Source organism: Balaenoptera musculus, chromosome 9 (assembly GCF_009873245.2).
Source record: "Balaenoptera musculus isolate JJ_BM4_2016_0621 chromosome 9, mBalMus1.pri.v3, whole genome shotgun sequence".
NCBI classification, from domain to species: Eukaryota; Metazoa; Chordata; class Mammalia; order Artiodactyla; family Balaenopteridae; genus Balaenoptera; species Balaenoptera musculus.
The window spans coordinates 41,267,257-41,287,654 of record NC_045793.1 but is presented as its reverse complement, the minus strand read 5'-3'; the positions used below and the strand labels follow the sequence as shown (position 1 = coordinate 41,287,654).

The 20,398-nt window shown below is 40.3% G+C and overlaps 1 long non-coding RNA gene across 1 annotated transcript in view; it reads right to left on the bottom strand.

Annotated features, from left to right (window-relative positions):
* The window catches only part of LOC118900695, a 32,790-nt gene extending 30,377 nt beyond the window's left edge, over nucleotides 1–2,413 (bottom strand). The window contains exon 1 of the long non-coding RNA XR_005021208.1: nucleotides 2,289–2,413. This is a non-coding gene — a long non-coding RNA (uncharacterized LOC118900695). The remainder of the gene's footprint in view (nucleotides 1–2,288) is intronic.
* Nucleotides 2,414–20,398: the final 17,985 nt, after the last annotated feature.

The window sequence follows — 20,398 nt, the reverse complement described above, 5'->3', positions numbered from 1 at the left end:
GTGCATTACTCTGAGGGAGGCGGGGTCCTTTATTCCAAAAATAAGAGACCTTCAGACAGTCTTAGTTATCTTTAAAGATAAATGGTCTTGGCTAATTGGGTCACTCCTGGCATCTTTTGTGGGATCCCAGTTTCCCAGATATCTTGAACACTATGTTGGCTGAATGAAGCTTAGGGAAGGATGGAAGAGTCAGCCTCATTAATAGTCATGTACGTAGGATGGGTTGGCAAAGTGTGGTTGACATTTATTTATTACACAGGAGTTAGGAGCTTGAATCCTGAACTCAGACAGGTCAAGTTTAAGTCCCAGGCTTGCCCCTTACCCGAAGGTTAACTTTAAACAAGTTACTTGACTCTCTAAGCCTCATTTTTCTTATGCATGAAATGAGGACAACATAGCACCTGAGAAATCAATGTCAGTTGATCGGAAACTCTCAGGCATCTAGTAGGTGCTCAATAAATTTTAGCTGTTGCTATGAATAATTATCTCTCATTAGGGTATTCTGGGAAGTGATTTTTATTCCCTTCAGTTTCTTGGATTTATTTTCAAAGCTGGTCCAGATAATTTGTGAAATATCTTCTAGTCTTGTGGTATGAAAAGTAGCTGGATGAGAGTGACTGTTCATTATATTTGGAAAACCATTTTGATTCCCATTACAGTTATTATTTTAAAAGAGTAATTGCTCACTATCCTATAATGCGTTATAAATCACTGTGTAACTTCCACATTATTGACTGTTTGTTGATAAGTTACTTACATTATAGAATAGTCTAAAATTGGATCAAAAAACAGTTGCAGGATTTTAAAATCTAAAGTCAGTAAAACCCAGGCCCATATAGCTAGTCTGAAGTTAATGGGTCTAGATCTATAGTTAGCTAGACATTAACTCCTTAAAAAATGTAACAGAGGCCATTGGAATTGCTTGTGACAACTAGTCAAACATTAAGGAACATTAGTTGTTTTTGAAAATTTTTTGTTATGAAAAGTAGATCTCTCTGTTACCATGGTTGCCTGTGTCTTGTTTATAATTATAGGTTTTCTTTTCCTGGCACATCAGTAACCAGTAGCAAATCTACCCTTTTCAACATCAGCCCTACTTTAGTCGATAATTAATTAATAAATCACTGAAAATTGCATGTAAATAATTTTAGGCTTAGATTTTTGAGTGGATGAAGAAGCTTTGCACTGTTTCCCCCAAATATGTTCTTTTTACACAGAATATTATACTCCCAAATATGTTGATACAAGTTAGTAGAATGAAGAAAAAGTGGTTTATATCAAAGCTTTTATGTGAAGAATTATCAGCAAATAGTGTTGGCAAAATGAAAGGAGCCCTAATTGTGGCATTAGGAGGCTTTGTTGCCATTTAAGGTGATGCTTTGTAAACAAAGACTACTCTACAGTGATCTAGCTCAGAAGGCAGATATTTCTCATTAGAACTACATCCTGTTAGGGCTTAAATTTTAAAAGTAACACCTCATGAGTAACTGTAGTCTTTTGGTGTCTTATACCGAGAACCAGTCCAAGTGTATTACAGTGCCAGGAAGGGGGAACCAACGTTGGTGACACCAAAACAGAATGCCCGGAACCAAAACCCAATCCTTTGTATCAGATTGTCATCAGCAATGTGTACCTATGCTTTCTTTGTTTTCCCCTTCTTGGCGGGGAGGGGTGGGAGGGGCAGACAAAATTGCTACCTTGAAATTTCTATGAATTGTGTTTTCAGAGTACCAAAAATATTAGAAAATATTTGTTTCCACTTTGATTCTAACAGTGCAATCTCAGACAAATAGAAGAAACCCGAGGCTATCAGTAAGATTTTCCTTTTCCAGGAAAGGACATAGTTTTTAAAGAAAATCTAAGTTAACATCGATCTGGTATCTGGATATGGAACTACTTTCTGGGCATAAAAGAGATGGAAGGAATCACAAAGAGAACTATCAATATATTCAACTGCTTAAAAATGAAGAAATTTCATATATCCAAAATATCATAAATACAATTAACTGCCAAACAGGAACCGTATTTAGCCACAACAGGCACAGGCACAGACAAATGAGAATATTTTTAATACTTAGTAAGTTTATATTCAAAAAAAAAGTCACTAAGTAGCAAATGATGGAAACACACAATTCACACTGGAAGAAAAACAACTGGCTGAATAACTATATCAGCAAAGCACATAAAGTTGCTAATATTAAAATAATGAAACTTAGAAACAACAGTGAGATACTGTTTTTTCTTCTATGAAATTAGCAAAGAATTAAAATACTGGATATAAGGTGTACCTTTCAATGCTGCCATAGATTCCTTCAGGATAGTGAGGGCCAGGGCTCTGGTGTCAGATCATTGGGTCCAAAAATCTGGTTGTATGACTTTGGAGAAGTTATGTAACCTCTTTGTGCCTCAGTTTATCATCTGTAAATGGGTATAAAATAATACCTACTTTATATTGTTATAGATAAAGTTAAATGAGATAATACAAGTAAAGCATTTAGCATGGTATCTGGCAGATAATAAGACTTCAACAAAAAAGGTAACTGCTATCAGCTACTATTAGAGTCTCATTCACTGCTAAAAGAAGTTTAATCTACTAATTGTAATAAAACCAGAAAGCAATATGGCAATACTTAATCAAAAGCCTTAAAAATAATCAAGTATATTTTTAGGAATGTGTTTCAAGAAAGTACTCTTATGTTCACAAACATTATGTGCAAAGATGGTCATAAAGATAAAATATTCCATATGATCTAAATGCTCAACAATAGAAAAATGAATTTAACTTGATTATGGGGCATCTCTCTGGTAGAATACAACATGGCTATCAAAATTATGCTTTTTTAAAGAGGTTTTAATGATATTGCATATGCTTAAGAAATAACATTAACTTTAAAAGCAGAATATGAAATTATATTTACAATATCCAATTATGTGAATGTAGATATAAATTAAAGATGTAACTACAGAAAAATATAGGGAAACAACAAACATTCTAGTGGTTGTTATTTCTGGCCAGTGAGATTATGGGTATTTTCAAAAATATACTTTTCTGTATTTACTTTTTCTACAGTGAGCCTGTATCACTTTTTCTACACTTAAGATGAAACCTGAATTCAGAGAAGGAGATTTTAGATGGCATAGTGGAACATGTCATTTGCTCCTCATGAAATTCAAAATATGTTTTCAAAGCTATGTGAGGGGAACCAGAGGAAATAAATCAGTTAAGAGACACTCAAAAAAATCACATTTATGTTGTGATCCAACTGATCCCTGTAATGGCTAACCTTAATCTCCACCCACAGATGAGTTTCTGTTTGTAACTATCATCAGTCAGTTGATGAACAATGTTTAGCGTGGGCCTACTGTGTGCCAGGCACTGGGCCGTGCTAGACAGACCATGCTGAGCAAAGCAAATCCTGTCTTCACCATCCAGGAGCACCTGGTCACGTGGGTATTTAGTAATTCCAGATTAAAGTCCCAACAAACAAACTCCATGTATTTAGAGATTCATAAATTTACCAAAGTTGTTCTTCTGTTAAAAGAAAAATAGTAAGAAAATGCTAATTTTTTTCCATGAGAAGAAATGTTTTTTAAAATCAAAAAGAAACAGTAAGGTGCTCAACGTGTCTGAGTTGCTGGCACTGTAGACGTGGCTGGAGGAAAAGTCAGCACGGGAGGGACTTACGTCTGAGCATCCAGGGTTGCCAGCTGTGCTCCAGGTCACAGAGAATGCCATTGTTTGTTCTGGGAAATGGCTACTTTTGTTCAGCAACTCCCCTATCCTGCCCCAGAGAGAGCAGACAAACAGGTCCAGTCCTGGTGTACTGATCCTTTGTAAAGTACCCTTATTCCTGCTTTTGTTGGCAGTTCTACCTTTTAGTGACCTTGATAAAGATAATTAAGCAATGAAAGTAACTCAGAGAAAGCAGAGGCATGTGAAGTCATTTCCCAAAGTGGAAGAATGAGCTCCTTTTTCACTCTGCCTCATATTAAATACACACTCACATATGTGCATTTATATGTGTGTATGCACATATACACATATGCCTAGAAAATAATACAGATATGCTTTCTTATCAGTGAAAACTCTGAAGCACATTTAGATTTATTTAAGAAAGAAAATACGCTCTACTGTTATTAAGAAGACATATAATTGGAGGGGGCCACAAATCTTTTCTAGAAATATTATGATTATAATCACAAGTAAAGTAGATTAGGAAGATTTGCTTGAAATAATAGTTCAACTACCCACAATTCAACTACCTGCAGTTTCACCTTTTGGAAAAACAATCAAGAATGAGAAAATAATTAGAAAGCATTGGCAGAGTAGATATTGCGAAGTATCTGCCACTTCACTAATGCAGCATTCCTTAACTCCACTGGACCCCTACTCTCCTTGTTCTACACACATTTCTAACAAACTAAATGTGGTTATCACCTTCCAAGACTTCTGCAGATTAGAAATAGAAAGAGTCCTCCCTACTGCTTTGGTGTATTGATAGTGACATGAAATAACAATTGAAAGTAAGGAAAAAATAAGAAAACCATACAATGTAGGTACAAATATTCAAAGAGCAAAGATGCCTGGGTTCATGTACTGTAGGGGCAAATAGTCCTCAGTGGGCCCTGAAGAAGCCACTACTTCAAACTCTGTACAGAATATATTTTCACACGGATTGTGCTAAGTCTTAATGCAATGGTTATATTTTATTCTGTATACTCAGTTGAAGTTGGAGGGGTTATCTTAGTATATTATCCATTTTAAAATATTTTAAAACAGGTGAGTTTAAAAGAGCAAGCTTTTGACTATACCAAAATATTCTCATTTAAAATAAAACCCAGAAAACTCATTTCAGGAGGTTCTAGAGAGCACACAAACACACATGCACACACGTGTGCACACACACACATTCCTCACGATAATTAGCTGCAATTCAGGAAGATGTTTTCCTTTGTGACTCAGACTAGAGGAAGAAAACTGCTTTGGTTTTTTAAAAGAGGTTTTGAAAATATCCACAGGGAATAAGCAATACATTTCTCTCAACTCCAGAGATCAATGTAATTACTTCGAAAGGCAGATCAATGTGGTTCGACTTTTGAATACCTAATATAAATACCACCCATTCCTCCCAGAAGAGATTCATTTTCAGTGCATTTCATAAAACACATTTTTCCCATTCTACAAAGCTCAAACTGCTTTCCAAATATTTTATTACATACAGGGTTGAACCTGCCACTCTGAATTTTCTTGGCGTGATAGTAACTTAGCAAAAGTTCATCTGGAGATTTTAGAGTGAAACCTGCAACAGCTGATCTTCAAGATACAAGCTATAGCAGGGGTCTCCCAACCTCCCACACACCCCGCGGGCCGCACAGCAGGAGGTGAGTGGCGGGCGAGCGAAATGCCGCTCCCCATCGCTCCCCATCGCTCGCATTACCCCCTGAACCATTCCCCACCCCCAACCCCATCCGTGGAAGAATTGTCTTCTACGAAACTGGTCCCTGGTGCCGAAAAGGTTGGAGACCTCTGAGCTATAAGAAGCTGAAAACAAAGTTTCTGAACATCAAGAACTTGTCAACCAACTGGGGTTTCTTACTACTAGACAGATTCAGGTCTCTAATTCATCCTCACCAGTGTGATGCAGTAATTTGGGGGTGTGCCAGTGTGCCCTAGGAATGTGTGTTTTAACCAGCTCTCCTGGTGGTAGGTGGCTTACTCTTGGAGAATCCCTGTTGAAAGGTATCCCCAAGACTATTTGAACCACTTTTCCATACCTCTCTGACTGTCTCTCAGTCTGTTTTCTTTATCAAACACATTGGAATTCTTTATAAGATGGTTACCTCTTTCCAAGTTTAAAATTATCCTGTTTCTTTTGACCTTGCTAAATCAAATGTATTCATCCATTTGATAGCTTTTTCTGTTCTTGAGTACACCACCTAGCGTGAAAGTTGGTAATTACAGGTTCTCCTGAAAATGCAAAATGATCTGAATGCTACTTTAGGTAGGGATTTGAAAACCGGACTTTTCTGTCCAACATTTCAAAAAGATATGGACTCCCTATAATTTCCTTATGGCATCTTTAAATCCTAAGCATTTAGCAAATGTATATTTAATCAAATATTGTAAATTATTTATTATTGCTGGAACAAACACTCAGTTTAGGGTAAAATTTCTTTAATATTTAGACTGGCATGTCATCATTTTGTATATGATACATGTATATTTTATGGTACACTGGGCTCCTCTGTATAGTTGGTATGTTCAACACATGTACGATTTTATGTATAATGTAGTTATGCCTACTTCGTGGGACATAAGGCAGAGTGTTAACCTTCTGAACTATTACCAAAGTTAACAGTTGAGTCTGCACTTGTGATAAGATGATGGTCAGAGAGATTATCTGCTCTGCACTTGGTCAGCGTTATAACTCTCAGCATGTTCCTTCTCCTTAGTGACAATTTGTTGCGTGACGTAGGCATGCAGTGGTTTTAAAGATGGGCTGCCTTTGTAAGGGATGCAGGGAAATTACTGCTTTAAAAGACTGTTTGACAAATGACACCAGGCAGAAAAATTAATTTTGTGCTGAAGATGAAGCCACAAACAAATGACAGTGTAGCATTTCCTGTGCTAAGATTTCATGAATAAAGTAGGAGAAGCTAAATTGTCCTTATTCCACCCAAAATTGTAAATTAGGAGTGCATTTTGGTACCTACTACCCAAACTCTGCTTTAATTTAAAAAACACCTAAATGGAAAATATATTACAAATATGATACTATACACAAATACAAAATAAATATGAAAATATGATATTAAAAATAAATATGATATTATAAAGAAAGGGGGCGCCTCTCTGCCCTTTCTTCCCTCCTGTTTGTGAGTCATCATCATCTCCCAAATTGTCTCAATTAACTGCCACCCATAAGCATGACTGTTGTCACAGATGGGTACTTTTCAAAATAGATAACAATCCATTTACACATGCCCCAAAAGGGGAAAACATTATTCATTGAATTAGAAGGACTGCCTGTGAAAGCAGAGCAGAATTTTTAGTATTGGAAAAGATAAGATGGATAGTCCTCCAACAGAGTACCACTTGGAATGTGTCTGTTCCTTCTGGTTCTGCTATGGTAAAAGCATAGTCCACTCCAACAAAAATCTTCCATCTGTGCTGGGACATCTAGGTCTGACCTGTCTGCCACATTAGCAACTGGCTGGTTAGAATAAGTCATGCAGCATTTCTCAAAATGTATGTCCACAGAACTCTACTTACTCTGAATGTTCAGAAGTGTACTTGACAAAATTGGTGTCATGGCCAGATAACTATTGGAACCATTGTGTTCAACAATGTCTGCAATGTTCTTAGTGTAGGATATCTCAGAATATTTAATTTCAATTTTCCTTTTTTCATTGAGTAGCTCATGAAACAAATGTTTCTAGAAATTTGCTTTAGACAACGTTGGTTTCATGGGTTATTTTAACTCAGAAGTATTTTGTGCACATACACACATACGATGTGCATGCATATGTTAAACATGAATTTGGAACAACTGAACCATTGTTCTCTGTGCTCTGTAATTAACTACATAGTTTACTGTTAATTTGAGAATAATGACATTTTAACTACCCATTATAAAATGGAAGTAATCATTTCATGGTGAAACCTTGAGTTAGGAATTGCTAAACAGCACATCAGCTCTGTCCTGAAGACCCCGGCTGAGTGAGAGCTGTGAAAATTAAAAGGGAAATTTCATGAAAATGTAGTTGGGAGGCCAGAAGGGGGAGCTCTCATGCACCTACCGCTTGTGTCAGTACAGATCCCAATAGGGAGAGATATACCTTCTTAGATCTCTGGCAGAAAGTGACATTACTTTACTACCGCCAGCAGGAAGAAGAAAGGTTTTCTCCTTGCCTGGCAATAGCTCAGCCAATAAAAAACCACTATACTTTGAACTCCCAGTTCCCTCCAATGAACTTTTTGTTTATAACAGCCTCTCCCAGTTCCCCTTCTCCTCTCCTTTGTTAAACCTGACATGCATGTGGTTCGCCATAAATACGTGTCTAGGATTGCAATTCTTTGCTGCTCCCAAGTAAACCCTGTTTTGCGGGTAAAATAACTGGCTCTTTTATAATGTTTTAGGTTAACAGAGCAGAAACAGACAGGGGAAGAGATAGCTTCAATGTAATGTGAAGAGGGTTTTGAACTACTGCTACAGAATGCTCTGGAACTCCATAAGACTCGGTTTTTAAGTCATTCAATGGACAGTGGGTCTTGGAGGAGACAGTGTTTGAGCTGAGTATTGAAGAATAAACAGTAATTCAAAGAACTGGAGTCAGGTGGGGCACGTGAGCCTGAGGCATAGAAGATCACGTGGTATAATAGGTGGGAAGTTTGTTTCATTAAGAAGGAAAAGGGTAAGATGAAAGTGCAAGTAGGGAAAGGACAGACCATGAAAGGAGTTTGAACACAGTGGTTCTTTTTTTTTTTTATGACTGACATTTAAAAACAAACAAACAAAAAGCAACCTTGTATGTATTTTAGTGGAAAATAGGAGAGTCTCTCAGGGACTGCTAGCCAGATGTGAGTTTTAATCAATTCTTTTGAAAATTTGTAGCAAATAATGAAATCCTGGAGCTATTTATCCCTTTAGAAATGAGCACAGCTATTTATTTGACAATTTCCACATGAAAAGCTTAATTTTTAGAAGCATATTATTTTTTAAAAATCACTGCACATAGAATACTTTATACTGATGTTTATATCCACTTGGACCTCGCAATTCTGAAGTTAGTGTTTAATAGCTACGCTGACGATTGCTTCACTTTTTTCCAGATAAACCTGTGAGGTTGGGGAGGACTCTTTATGAAAGGTAGTGTGCGTGTGTGTTTGGGGTGGGGAGGGTAGGTGGCTAGCTTATAAAATCTTGCTTAAAATAGCAGATAAATTTCAGTTCTAACTGAAGATTGACAAACCAAAAATGAATCTATGGTCAGCCATCTTCCATCCATAAACATGCCAGAGATTCTAGGATAGATGGAGAGGTTGGCATTTCTGGCTTGAGCCAGGAAAATAAAAAGGCTGAAGTATTGAGGACACAACGTTCTGTAAGAACAATTGCATTCTGCAAGGTCACCGTGCTCAAGGATATCCTTAAGTAGCTATTGCTTTATTTCAGTAAGGTCTCTGGCTCTTACTTGACTCCAGTTTTTTAAAAACAGTTTTGTCTCCAAAATGACAGCATTGACTGTCGTTGTGCTAAACTATAGCCATCAGAGCGCCTAAGGGTGAATGTCAGCTTGGCATTCCCTGGAGGTGAATACTTATATTTATATATATATGTATTTTTTTAAGTTTTCAAGTTTAATCACCGTCCCATCTCTGTTGATTTAAATGAATAAACTGTCACCTTATTTATAGGATCATACTGTTTTAAAATGTTTTAATCTAACATAAATGAGCCTTTATAAGCCAAATGATTTTTCAACCTACATAGGTCTTATTTAAAGAAACCTGCAACTTAGACATTATTATCATCCTCATTTTATAGGTGAAAAAACTGAGAACCAGCAAACTGTTCCTGTGACAAGGTCTTGGGTTACTAATGCAGGGCTCTTTTCACCATTGCAATGGTCTCTGAATCTACACTCTGCTAGGACTTTTTTCTCCTGGATTGGAAAGGCTTCCTTTGTCTTAGTTTACACAGTAACAGCTTAGAAGATATCACTTTATTTTAAAACTTTATAAAATCTGCCTAACAACATTATAGCACATTTATTTAATATATAGGGGTGGGGAAGGGTTTTAATGCCAATGTGGAGACCCACTCAGACGCCCACAATTGATATGACGATTATTTTAGTAAAGACATTTTAGATCTAACAGATGCAGAAAGAAGCCTTCCTTTACCACGAAAAGCAGAAACTTCTGGGAGTGAGGCTGCCAAGAATCCCCTACCCCGGGAGCTTTATAGCCATGAAGAAAAAATCTGAAAAGACCACTCCCATTTGCATAAACAGACATTATCACAAACTTTCTTATCTCTCATTTGTTCCCCTAGAAAACCATTCGTTCATTTCATAGAATATTCTTCTCTCCTTCCCCTCTTCCCCTGCCATTAAGTTAGGTATATAAACTCCCATTTTTAGCTGCTTAGAGAGCCACTTTTTGATGCATTCCTTGTTAAGCTATAAGTTTGTTTAATTTGCAGATCCCCAGTACAAAACCTAAGAGGGTAGAGGAAAATATTTCCACCCCTACACCATTAGCTCAAATCAGATTGTTCTTTTTTTTTTTTTTTTTTTTTTACTGTAGTAAAAAGCACATAACATAAATCGGATTCTTATCTTTTTATATATTTAAATCCAGTCTTGACATTTTTCTAGAATTTGCAGTAGATCTGTACCTTTTTAGATATATGTAATCATTCCTTTAGATACAATTCATTGAGCACTACCCGGTGCCAGTAAGTGGGATAAGTTGTTTCATATTTTAGCCCATTCAGTTTTCCCAAATCTTTAAGGTAGATGTTAGCTCCCTAATGGCATGGAACCAATGAAATATGGGATGTACAGTTAGCCCTCAGGAAGGCAACCATGTACCAGCGGTGTATTTAATATTAGATAGGAGGTCCACATGCATATAATAAGATAGTGTAATTCTCCCATTTTAACCCTCCCCAGTTGGGTTTGTGTTTGGGCTTTACAAACCAAAAAAGCACAACTTTGAAAATAGTTCCATTAAGGAATCATAAAGTAAAGCTCATGAATCAAGATCTGGAGAGGTGAAATGATTCAGCTGGGAAGAGTCCTTGTGGTCCTCAGTTGCCGTGAGGAACAGGACCAGCTCTTCTGGATGTAGGATGCAGTAAAAAGGGCACAGGTTTCGAGTAAGATCAACCTGACTTTGAACCTCAACTCTTTTACCAACTTGCTGTGTGACCCTAGGCAAATACTGATCTCCTTGAGTCTCAGTTTCCTCATCTGTAACATGGGGATAATATCCTTTTCAAAGAGTTGCTAGAAGGAATAAATGAGGTAACATTGTTAACATATCCACAGGAGGATGATACTCACCAAATTCAGGGCAGCACCTTTTCAGGGAAGGAGGGAGGGAGAGGAAAAGGACTCAGGAGGGGAGCAAAGGGAGCTTCTGTTTTAGCTGGAATATTTTGCATCTTTTATACAAACACACAAAGATCTGAGCCAAGGAGAATACAATATTGGCATTTGTTAATCTGGAGACAGTGCTTGTTAAATTATTTTCTGTACTTTTTTTTTATTTTAAATTTTTAATTAAATTTTATAGTGTCTGGCATATAGGGCACACTAAATATGGATTCAGATCCTTTTCCACAGCCCTTGTCAGAAGGACGAAGTCTCTATTGTGATGAATTTAGTTGTGACCCAAGGAAACAAACCCTTCTGTGAGCCTGAGCTGTAGTGGAGTGTGCCCTGGGGAGCTGGGCACCCACCTTCCACAATGGAGTTCAACAGACAAGTTCACCCTTCTGGTGCAGCCTGGATGAACACAAGCGTCCCTACACTGTCTTCTTTAGCTTTACCACTCAGTGCAGAGACATGGTGTTTTATGTGGTCTACATTCTACAGCCAGATTACATTTTCCATATGGGATTCTCTATCAAGGAAAGCTGTTTACATTTTACTTTACTGTAGCATGCAGCTCCTGCCAACGCATGTGTCACCATGATTTCCATATTGGAGCCTTTCCTTCACCACAATGATGTTTATTTAGTCTGTACAATTTGTTTAGATTCTCCTCATGGAAATTTGGGATTTAAGGTTATGAAAATAGCTCTTACAGAGCTCCTAAATGTGGTCAACTCCACATGAAAGTGGGTTTTCCTGAAGCTTATTGTAAACCAAGCGATTACCATGTACAGAAGGGCAACTGAGCTTAGAGATAACATCGACCCATCTTTATGTTGCCACAAATATTCACATACACACAACACAAGGTAGCTCAACGCAGAGGGTTTTCAGCCTCTGAAAGATCTCAGGGCTGTTCAGTTGTCTAGTTCTTTTTTGATCTCCTAGCTTCCCATCTCTGTGCCCTCCCACTCTCCCTCCACCTTGACTCTGAGAAAGGAGAAGGGAATGTTCTGAAGACAGAAATTAAATGACTTAAGCCCATCCTAGCACGCGTAGGGATGGGCTCCCCCATCATTTCTATTCTATAGAAAAAGGCTCATTGTTCACACAAGCGGGATTTTGTGAGCAGTATTCTTCCACTGCCAGAGAAAGAGAAAAATAGTTCTTTTTCTTTTTCTCTCTAATTTTTTTTTTTTTTTTGGCAGAATTGATGCAGGGGACACGTGGCTGTCAGCTCACTCGGGGTATGCACAGAGGAATTTCAGAATGTTTTAGACGTTATAAAATTGCAAGTTAACAGCCAGCAGAGGTATTTACAGAAATTAGACAGTCTTTCAAATCATTTGTCAGAGCGCTTACAATTCCCGTTGCAAGGCAGGTGAAATAATAACGGATATTTGGGACTTGAATCATATTCAATGCAGGAAAGAGAAAGCTATCTGCATCCAAATTACCTGAAGAAAAGGAAGAACCATAATTGCCTGGGCAGTTACTGCTGCTGCCGCCAGTTTTAACACGATGCCTAGCAGCTGCCAAGGGAGAAGGCGAGAGCTAATGCTCATCGTCATTAAACAAAACCTTCCTCTCGAATCCACATGCCAGCCCTGCGACTCCCAGGCTGTTTGAAACCAGATGTCAAAAAACAACCCGCAACCTTAAATGCGACAGCGAAGCATTCGGCTTCCTTTAAGAGAGAAGTGAGAAAACCCTTGTCATAAAAACGCTGCTCTCTTCCTTGAAAATTATTCCCTTGGTGTTTTAACATAATAAAACAGCAATATCCTTTTAAGCCAGAAAGCAATCTCCCCTAAGTAATTACTGCCCATCAAGGATAACTGTAACTGTGTTGTAGGAAATCAAGGTAGGGAGAAAATCAAGGGAAGGAGAAAGCTATTTTCTCAGTTAAAGTGAATGTGAATGGCAGCACCTTTACGGTATTTGGTTATGGCAGTGTAGCTCAGCTGGGAGGAAAGAAAACACCTGAATCCCATTAATTTTACAATAGTGTTTCCACTGAGACTTAGTGCAGTTCTTACTGTCCTTTCTGCGAACACCAGTACAGTTATTCATAGAGTACTTTGTAAAATAATCCAGGTACAGGATATACACAGAAAACAAAAAGGACTAGTTAAGTTGGAACTTGGTACCACCAGAAAACCCAGCACAGAGCAGTTATTTCCATGTGATAGCTTAAATGATGTGATCATTTAACTCAGTGGAAGAGTTGTTTATCCTCTGTCCTCTAATGTGGTTGTCTTAGAAAGACTTTCACTTTTAAAGACAATAACATTTAAGACAGCAAATTAGAAAAGAAAGAATGATCACAAAACCAAAATTCCAGGCGAAATGCCTCCTTGACTCTCTTCTGCCCTCTGCTGGGTACTGTGTGTATCCTCTTTGCCGGGGCGGGGGTGGGAGGGGGCAGCGTGTGTATTTTCCCACCTCAGTTCTTCCCAAAAGACAGTGTTGAGGTGGGTCTGGATGTGACAAATATTTCTATTCTGGTGGACCTTGTAGGTAAGTATCTCAGAGTGAGTCAGGTATTTATTTTCTGTTTCTATTTTTTAAATTATGATAAAATATACATAACACAAAATGTACCATTTTAACCAGTATACAGTTCAGTGGCACTAAGTACATTCCCATCATTTTGAAACCATCACCACCATCCATCACCAGAACTTTTTTCATCTTGTAAAACTGAAATTCTATACCCATTAAACTAACTCCCCATTTCCCTACCCTGCCCCCCGCCCCAGAACCCCTGGAAACCACTATTTTATTTTACTTTTTATTTATTTTTTTTTTTAAATTAATTAATTAATTTATTTATTTATTTATTTATTTATTTTTGGCTATGTTGGGTCTTCGTTTCTGTGTGAGGGCTTTCTCTAGTTGCGGCGAGCAGGGGCCAATCTTCATTGCAGTGCGCGGGCCTCTCACTATCGCGGCCTCTCTTGTTGCGGAGCACAAGCTCCAGACGCGCAGGCTCAGTAGTTGTGGCTCACGGGCCTAGTTGCTCCGCGGCATGTGGGATCTTCCCAGACCAGGGCTCGAACCCGTGTCCCCTGCATTAGCAGGCAGATTCTCAACCACTGTGCCACCAGGGAAGCCCCCTACTTTTTATTTTTTTAACACATTTATTTATTTTATTTATTTAATTTTGGCTGCATTGGGTCTTCGCTGCTGGCGCTCAGGACCTCTCCAGTTGCTGTGAGCGGGGGCTCTAGAGCGCAAGCCCAGCAGGTGTGGCGCACGGGCCCGGCGGCTCCGTGGCATGTGGGATCTTCCTGGACCAGGGCTCAAACCTGCATCCCCTGCATTGGCAGGCGGACTCTCAACCACTACGCCACGAGGGAAGTCCAGCAACCACTATTTTAAATACATTCTGTCTCTATGAATTTGATTACTCTAAGTACCTCATATTGTGTTTGTCCATTTGTAATCAGGTGTTAATTTTTAATACTTATAAAGAAATAGTAAAAGCATATATAAGTAACAATGAGGGGAGATGAAACAGAGTAATATAATTAGTACATATTTGAGGAGCAAGGGAAGGAGACAGGCAGTCAACATAAACGAAGTGGCAAATAGATAGAAAAGCAGTGTAGCAACTCCTGGCAGGTGCTTCACTGTTACGACCCTGTGGCTCAAAATAAAGCCCAAATAACGAAAGTGCACAAAGGATCACAGCTAATAGGTGGCAGAGCTTGATTTGAGTCTAGGATTTCCAGATTCCAAAGTTTCACTGCATTGATACTTTTAATCAACCCGTGTCCTCCAATGCAGTTCCTCACCTTTTACGACGCTAAGAAATTCCCCAGGTGTAAAGAACACGCTCTTTCCTCACTGTTCTCTCACAGGTGCAGGCACCTAACAGTTCATTTAATATGTCTGACCTCGAGACCTCGAATCCCAAGTATCTCTCATTATCTCACTTTTTGTCTGAAACAGTATAATGGAAGGGTGGCTGCTGACTTAGAGTGTGGGCTCACTCGAGTCCCCAGGATCTTGACAGTCATTGTCATGTGGGTCGACCCCATTTTGGAAAGATTCTTTAAAGGTGCCCGAGTGGTTTCTAAACTGGAGATCTGTAGAACTGACAAAAGAATTAGTTGAGACAAACTGAATCTACAGGAGGTTCCTTTTATTAAACACAGGTATAGCCAACGACCAAGTAACAAAAAGAAAACTAATTTCGGTGTGCTTCCAGGGTTGACGAGCAGCACACCTTGTCCCCAGCATGTTGGAGCACTGGGAATGTTGCATAGATTCTGCTGCTGCCACCGCCTCGCTCAGCTCAGAGGCCCTCAGAATGGGACTCTAGGCATCTAGATCCTGTGCATTGGGTTTTCTCCCTGCAAGGGCTTGAGTTCCCACTTAATGTCACAGAGTCTTTATTATCTACTGCATTTCTAACACTCTAGTTGTTGGTGTTCCTGTTTGCTCTTGACAAGTCTGTGCAATTGCTGGAGAGGTGATGTTCTCATCCTGTAAATCTACTAGCTGTTTAAAAACAAGCAAATAGACTATTCTTCTCATTGTTGGTGCTGGCAGTGTCGGGGGAAATTTCTAGTTCTACCAGATTTTGGTGGAAAGAGAAAAGTTCTGATCTGGAAGAGTATTTCCCAGACACTGCTCCCTGGTGGGCCCTTACTCTGTGGTGGCTTCCCAGGCAGGACCGTTAGTGCCACTAGATTCAGGACTAGAGAATAGCATAGCAACCTGATTCAGGACTGTCCTTTGCTGCTCCTACCAGAATTTATTTTGGTGTTTAACAATTTTATGCTTACTGATAACATTTACAACTCAGTTGTAGTTTCTTAATAAATGGTTAGCGGTTGAAGAAACCATTAGAGAGGACTTTAGTTAAAATATTTAAAGCAATATTTCTCAGAATATGATCAACTCTCACCCTTTTATATGACAATAATCTGGCTCATAAGAATCAAAGATGAGTTACAGAGAACATTTTTATTTTAAATTAGATTTGTAGGCATAGCATTTATCTTCCCACTCCGATTTACTAAGACCAGAGAGTACATTATAATTAATATGTAATAGGGAACTACCTCTAATATAAGCTGAGAAGTGTCTTTATTTGGTCTTGGTAGGATCTCCTGGAGTGGTCTTCCTCGGATGGACGTCGGTTTTCATTGGTCCTTACCGAGCTGGTCAAGTGAACGCCCCACTTATTTCTACTCTGTTGATGGAGCTGCCCACCTCGGGAACAGTGCCTGTATCTTTAGCTCCATCAGCACGACACTTGGCTTCATCAGCACAGCACCTAGCCAGCTGCAACTGACTTTCTATCTCAACCTTCTGAAAAGCATAGCAAGTGGTTCAGAGCTCCAGCTCTGGCCTCCCACAGAAAGGCATTCAGACCCCAACTCGCCCTCTCACCGGCTCAAAGACCTTTGGCAAACGACTTCCCTCTCAGGGGGTTGGGAACACCCAACGAGGTGATGCTCTAAAGCCCTAGCTCAGTTTCCACACCAAATGCTCACGTTGTGCATAGTAGCTCTCACTGGACTTCTGAAAGGTGTCTGGGTTTCCAGGTTGGGGCTCTTGCTTTTGGCTCCATCCCTCATTCTTATTTTCATCTTTCTTTTTAAAACCACTCTTGTTATGAGTGAGGCCCTGCCACTCTTCCTTTGTAATCCAGTTCTAGGCTGAACGATGGCTTGACTTTCCGGAGACATATTCACTGATTACCACATTTTCAGTTATCATCTTCCTGGATACTTGGGACTTTCCAGAATAAAATGATCTTTTAAAATGACTGAAATAGTCTCTAAAGCAGCAACACTGGACTGCCTGGGTCCCCACTCCAGCTCTGCCTTTTAAAGTCAGGATGAGTTTAAGAAAGTCCCTTCTCTTCTGCGTGTCTTAGTTCACTCATCTGTAAAATGGGGACGAACAGTGCTTCACAGGTACTGGTGAGGATCTGACAACAAGGTACATGTAAGTCGCTTAGAACAGTACCTGGCTCCGTGACTAAACAGGACCATCATTGTTAATGCCTTCTCTAAACACAAAGTTCCAATATTGGGTTCATTGGTAATGAGATTTGTGGAGGACACAGAAGGAAGTAGGGGTAGAAAACAGGGAAAGAGTAGAGGCACGTGAGGCCCCAGGGAGGGACCAAGTAGAGTCTGACACAACAGGGGTGACATGTCATCCCCAGCCTGGGTCCGATGCATTCATAAGTCACAGCTTGTTCTCCTTCCCCCAAAGGCTGACTTGGCTGCAAATGACCTTCCCAGAGCAACTTGTCTTGGAATTGTCCATGCTCATGGTGATGAGGGGACATGAGATGCTTGTAGTATATTTCTGTGATTTACGGGTTTGTGGACTGAGTTAAGGGGCCCCTGTTAAACACTTGTTTTCCCTAAGAGCACCTGTCCTTACTGTTTTTCTTCTAACTCCTTGAAGGATATAGTTTAACCAAGAAAGTTACTTCATGCAACGTTCAAATACCTGGTTCCAGAAAGCAATATACCTAATTCACCCAAAGCATCTTATTTAGGGACGAAATTCCTAACATCCTCTTCTGTAAAATGGAGGTGATAATACCTACCTTGCAGAGTGGTTTGAAAGGTTAGATAGAATTACATTTGTGCTAAGCGTAGAGGTTGGCATAACAGAAGAGGTCGATGAATATTTCTTGCTGCTGGTGCTGGTGAGGATAATGGTTGTAACTGAGGTGCACACCCTGTGAGGACACTGAAACAAGCACATGGATGGCCTCCACCAGGCTTAATACCACACCCGCGAACGGTGCTTTTCTAGTAATTTAGTAGAGTTTACAAAGTACCGGCATACACCTTATCATATTGGATCCTCCTGACAGCAAAACGAGGAAGCTATGGGACAGAATAATATTCAACTAGCCACAGGGTAAGCCATGAAGATGGGAAAGAGAGGAGTAAGGAGGTATACAGGGAGAGACATGCATCTTTCCTGCTCCTGGATTCTTCTAACAGCTTGGTAAAGTCACCAAGAAGGCATGTTTAAAATTTCGTCAGAAATTTGGGAAGGAGGGACTCAACCCCTTGTTTTCTGGACACCTCCATGCTCCCGTTTGCCCTGCACCCTCTGCTGTTTCTGTTCTGAGCCTCCCATGGCAGATGTTCAGTACCCGTTGGTGACCTGAACCACTTTGGCTTTGCCAAGGAATAAGCTCAATCGAGGGCTTGTCCCAGCATTGATCTTGCAAAAGCCACTCTCAGAGAACAGAGAGATTGGTTCCTCTCAGAATCAAGAAAAGGCCAAAGACTTTTTCTTTTGGAGGCAATGGGAAATCAGTTCAGAAGGACTCAGGCACTTCTCTGTTTTAGTCATGTGGCCTGGAGCAACCCCCCCGCGAGCCTTGGTTTCTGCATCTGTAAAACAGAAGTAGTATTAACTATCTTGTTTTAGAAGAATTAAAGATAATGCCTGCACATATATTAGGAGTGCAATAAATGGCAGCAACTGTAATTACATCTGCACCCCAAAGGTGGAAGGGTCAAGGGGTGGAGAGGGAGGGAAAAAGAGTTGTGTCACAAAGATATCATAGGCTGGAGACTATTTATGTTTATTCATGGCCTATCTATTTTCTGAAATCCATCTTTTATCTTACTACCTAATCTAGACTATCACGAAAGAAAAATAAAACACCCCACTAAATATACACCTTCCCCAGGCTTAACATTAAAGCGGTGTGTGTATTTATCAGAAAGCAAGCTGAGCCTTCTGTTAAATGCCCGACTTGAGCCCCGTATTCCAAGGACACCTCCACAGCTCCATACCGTAGATCATCCCCTAGGAAACCCAGCAGAGATCTGCAGGCTTCAGGGTGCTCATGTCCTCTCCATTTATAGCTGACCTAATTTTTCTCTAGACGAAAAATGCACATGCCACGCGGCTCTGCGTGCAAGCCGACTCCGTCGGCCGATGCTCCTTCCGTCCTGCTGCCCAGCCCCTGGGTTCCAGCGCTGTTACCACACACCTGCCTGGGCGGGGGGCGGGGGACTAACGAGATGGAGAACATTTTATTCTCTCAGTGGTTGTTGGAGGATTCCTCTTAGGGAAGATCTACCTTGATGAAGAAATGCTTTTAAGATTTCCACTTGGAGTAGAAATAGTTCCAGGGTTGGAGAAAGGAAGTGCGTGGAGGGGGAGAAGCACTGACTAGGTGGGCGTAGGGGCGAAGAAGATGAGGAAGAGGGGGGAGGGAGAGGACCGATGGACGGGGCTGGGTAAAACGAGCCTTCCCTCGCATACCCCGGATCTTCATACATGCAACAGCCATAAACTGCTTGTTGTGGTTAGTTTCTTATAAAACAACTGTGGTAGGTTAACTCTTGGTTGTCACCAGGTGAAACCAACACAGTAAAGGAGGATGAAGGGGCTGGAGCATCAGGACGTGGGGAATGTTAGGTCCACAGGAACTTGGGGGAGAGCTTTAAACTTTCCCAGGCCTGGATGTTACTGGCCGCAAGAAAATGTCTCCGTTCGGTTCACCTCCTCTCTCACTGATGTCTCCCTTGCTTCCTCTGCACCCCAACGCTGGCCTGCTTGCTGCTCCCCAGCCCTGCACAGGGCCCTGGTACCTGCTGCTCCCTCCCCTGAATGCTTGGCCTCTCGTTCGTCTATCTCCCTCAATGTGACCTTCCCCAGAGGACTCTCTGCTGCCTCATCGAAGATTGCACCTGCCATTATCAACCGTGAACACACCCCGACTCTAATTTGTTCATAGCTCTTATTACTCTCGGACATCTATAATAAATCAATTTATTTATTTATTGTCAGTTTCCCCTGACTAGTAGATTCGCTTTCTGGGGGCAGGGCACTTGCCTTTTCTGCTTATTTCCACGTCTCCAGTTCAAGAGCGCTCAATAAATATTGGTTGAAAAGTGACATCTGGGGGCACAGTATTGAAACCAGAGGCCCTCCTCAGGACAGATCATATTCAGCCTGCTCGGACTGTCACCAAGCTCATTTCTCAAGGGCTCCCTGCTGACCTGGAAGGTGATGTGGCTATTTTATCTCTTTTCTCATTCTCTACCCTCCTCAATATATTTTTGCGTTTAGAGCTTTCGGGACCCTGTTAGCCCTTTTCCTACATGCTCTCGTAGGTATCCCTGAAATACACAGAGACCATTTCATTTCTCCTCTTCAAATCACTGACCTCCAAGCTGCCCAGCATTCGCCTGACTGGGCACATGCATATTTCAGTGACCTCTTACCCCCTGATGAGGAATTAGCAGTTTGAAGTGATCTGCTCTGGATTTGAATCCTGGCT